The sequence below is a fragment of the Lepeophtheirus salmonis genome, unplaced genomic scaffold (assembly GCF_016086655.4).
Source record: "Lepeophtheirus salmonis unplaced genomic scaffold, UVic_Lsal_1.4 unplaced_contig_6327_pilon, whole genome shotgun sequence".
Lineage (NCBI taxonomy): Eukaryota > Metazoa > Arthropoda > Copepoda > Siphonostomatoida > Caligidae > Lepeophtheirus > Lepeophtheirus salmonis.
This window is the reverse complement of record NW_027295293.1, coordinates 21,921-26,304: the sequence shown is the minus strand read 5'-3', so window position 1 is coordinate 26,304 and position 4,384 is coordinate 21,921.

Genomic DNA, 4,384 nt, shown 5'->3' with positions numbered 1-4,384 from the left:
CCATAAAAAAGACGAGGCAAAACCTTGCTGTCTACGTGCCGGTCCTGCCACTCTCCTTCTCCAGGATAAGTTCAAGAAATAAATTTTAGATATGGTCAAACGTGGTACGTTGGAGAAAACCAAATCCTCTGAACAGGCATGCCCAATAGTCACTGTGCTCAAACCTGAGCAAACGTTTGCATTTTTGCAGACTTCTTCTCCCCATTCATCAACAAACCGCTTCTCCCCTTGCCTCAGATGGATAAACTGTTTTGAGACCTGGCCGGCTCGAGGTTATTTACTCAGTTAAATACAATTGTTCAAGCCCCCAGAAGAACTCTTCGAGGGTATATCCAATGTAAAAATTTACATCAATGACCTATCTATCAACTGATGCATCGCCTATCAGGCTTGGAGCCGTCCTGTTCCATCTGGTTAATGAAAAATACTGTCCTATTGTCTTTGCATCCCAAAAACTGAGTAGCACAGTGGAGAACTACTCACAAATCGATAGAGAAGCCACTGGAATCATATTTGGCCTAGAGCACTTTGAATGCTACCTTTTCGATCGAACTTTCTCCATAAAAACAGACCCCAGCCCTCTCTAGTTTATTCTGAGCCCTCAAAAAGGTTTTCCTACTGTGCTCACGGCCTGTCTCTAACATTACGCTCTTTGCCTGACTATGTTCTATAATAACATAATTCACGTTAAAAGGATTCATAACCTACACGCAAATACTCTTTCCGTGGTCCACAACCAATCTTAACTCCTGACACTACTCATGAGTTAATATGTCTGGCCATTTGTTCTGCTGGTTCCAGCGACAATGAACTCAGAACTACATCGAAAGAGGATGCATATCTTCATCTTGCCATTGAAGTAGCAAGAACATATTTCTGGTCCAAGATAACAGAGAATTCATACAAAAATAAAGATCATGCCTTCCCTTTGAAAAATGGATTGCTTTTTTGGGAGTTCATTGTCCTCTTACAGGTAAGTTCCTCTACAAACTACCTTTATCACATCGACTAATCGTTAAGATGAAATCTGTTGCACGATGTAAGCTATGGTGGCCGACAGAGGCGTAGACAAAAGGGAGGGCGAGGGGATGTATATAATACAGTTCTTTCCAGGTTTTGTTGAATAATAGTAGCTTACTTAATAAGTCTTAATGATGATTATGATAACAATTGTAATATTAATAATAACAATATTAATTATGTTGATGATAATATTAATTATCATAATTATTGTAATTGTGTTTTAACATGTGATAGAAGCTATTGAAAATCTGGGATCCCGAAATCTCCACAGCCCAACATGTGATGATCCAGATGTTCAGTCCAGAAATAGTAAGAACCCTTGCAGCACAGATACGAAAGATGGACCGTACGGAGTAATGGTCGTTGGGACACAGGACATTAATGTAGTCAAACAAGACGGTATTTGCTTTTGCGACGTTGATAACAATCTGGATGTGCATGAAGAATTTGTGGGACTTTATGAGCTACCGTCCATATCGGGGGAAATGATATAGAAAATAACTTTCACTGTTATCATCCGCCTATTACTGTCGACTGACAATTTGAGAGGCCAAACTTATGATGGGGCTTCCAATATGCTGGCCCCGTACAAAGGATGCCAAGCCAAAGTCAAGGAGTGCCAACCCATCGCACTTAACGTCAACTGTACATCACACGTAGCTAATCTAATTATACAGCATGCAGTCTCCGATTGGCCTGCCGTTCGAGATGCTATACAATGGATTAATGAGCTTGGTGTTCTCTTCAAGAGATCCAGGAAGTTTAATGTGATTGCATCCCGTATGGTACATGAATTCACAATTAATCTCATTCAGATTCATGAAGTTTGCTGAGTATAACATAAATACCTTAAATTTAAAGTTGATAATATTGTAGAGAAAAACGCGTGCAAGGAGAAGGGGGGAATACATATGGTACCATTGTTTAAAATACTGATATGATTATCATCTGCCTGCTTTATTATGATTTTTGAGGGTATAACGAAAATATTTATTAGCAAAATGTTTAATGAAGATATACTACGTAAAATTGACTTCGACGTTTTTTATCCATTACAGTAGATTTGAAAAAATCACACTCCATGAAATTGTAATTCATTATGAACCTTATTCTCAGAATAATAGCTAATGAAACGACAAAGTAGAGTATTTCGAAATATATTTGAAGTTCCAAGTTTAAAAAATAAGACTTTAATTAAATATAATCTACATACGAAAAAATATACCCATCATACATTTATGTTAAATATACAAAATTAAACAATTGGAATCATATAACTAATAACAATAAATTATATATACAGAATATTGAAAAAATATTATTGATCCAAATAATATTTTCCTGTTCTGTCATCGGAATCCAGTTAAATATGTCATAACTTTAGGTTGCAAAACACAAACGGGACGTGGAGTTTAATCAAACAGATAATCACCCCTCTTATTCATGTGGAAGTTGCTATATACAATTGTGCACAGGATAGATATATCTCTACCGATGAGATCTAACTAATTATTAATAATAAAGTAAATGTCAAAATCATAAAATTAGAAAATAAATATACTAATAAAAAAATGTTAAAAATAAATCCATCTTAAAGATTTAGAGCAAAAGCTAATTATGTAGTAATGTCCGGCGATATTACTCCTTATTAAGAGCATCAAAAAAGATTTTTTCCCCTTTATTTATGCTTATATAACAACATACTATTATCATGAAGGATATATACAATTGCTAATTATAATGCTACACCCAATGTAACTACCCTCGTTTTTGTGACCATTTAAACAGTTGTTTTTGCCTTTTATGAGTTTTCTGAGCACCATTTCTTGGAGTCTATCAACCATAGCTAAGCCTTAAGTGAAAAAAAGTAATATTTATTGACTATGTAATATTGCAAAACCTAATGTTCATACCCAAGTCTTTAAGCAAAGAAATTAGTCTCAGACAAACTAGTTGCGAACCATCCAAAGCTACTACCCCCGTTGTTGTGACCATTTAAGCAGTTGTTTTTGCCATTTAATGAGTTGTGTATCAAAATTCTTGATATGTTTAGCTAAAATAGAATCATATTTTATGGTTAGATTTAAAAAAATTGAATACTTACTGTGAGATAGTACAAAATTCGGAGTTCCATTTCAATATTAGTAAATACTTTTTACTGATAACTTGATCGTCATTTGGTGTGGATGACTCAAAACATTTTTATATGTATTTCTATCAAAGGACATCAGTACCAACATCTTCCATTAATTTAATGATGGTTCCTCGGGAAGGGATAGGTTTACCCGTGTATTTCTCCATAAATTTTTTGAACGTAGATGATTAGCAATCGATAAGGGTATATACATGCAATAAGCATCTTTGTGAGATCAGAGTTAAAGTATGACTTGATGTATTTAACTTGATTTTTTAAATGAATATCCATGCTCTTGATATGAGATGAGGATAATGAGTGGCGTGCAATTCTAGACAGGGGACTAAAGGCACATTTATATCGACAAATCCGACAAACCATCTGTTTCTCATCCGGTAAGTATTTTCCAAATTCCTGGGCCTCCATTTTTATAAATCCAGACAGAAGGCTACGTTATTTTAGGCATTTTATTCAGTTCTCTAGCGACTATCACCATCTAATATTATATTAATATTGAATAATAAAGGCGGGAATATAACGTTCTTGATTGATAGAAGAAGATGTATATTATTTAATCAATGATGCCATAAGTATTTCTTCTCTTCTCCTCGCACACTTTTCTATTCTTACCAAAATTATCACCCTTACTTATATTTCATACATGATCCTATCACATATTATTATATACGATAAAACATAATAAAATATTATACTGTTTGTTTTAACATATACAGGGCATATTCCAGGACATTTCACAAGATAGTCTCTCCGATGATCAGCTTGTAAAGCCCTCTGTCTTTCGCCCCCTTTGTCTGACCTGATGGCTCTGTAGGTTGCTTGCAATTCTCTCCATTAAAGGCAACTACGAGGATGTTCTAGAAAGCCTAAGGGAAATAGCGTTATCAGGCACCTCGGAGTCAGCAGTGAAGGTGAACGGTCTTCTTGATTGCTTTGAGAAAGGAGCAACGTACCTGAGCCTAGAGAGGGTGACCAAGCTTTTCTTTGCCCTTGAACAGGTGAATCGGTCCTGTCCATTGTGTGTTAACAAACAAAAAAATAATAATAAGCCATGTAATGTTCTTTTGACTTACACAGGCATGCTGGAAGCACTCAAAGTAACAAGGAGTCAGATGATGGCATGGAGAACAGATGAGGAATTCTACAATCTGTTCGAGAAACCAGTCTCAAAAGGGGATGAGTTGCACGTGGATCCACTAAGTGTACCAA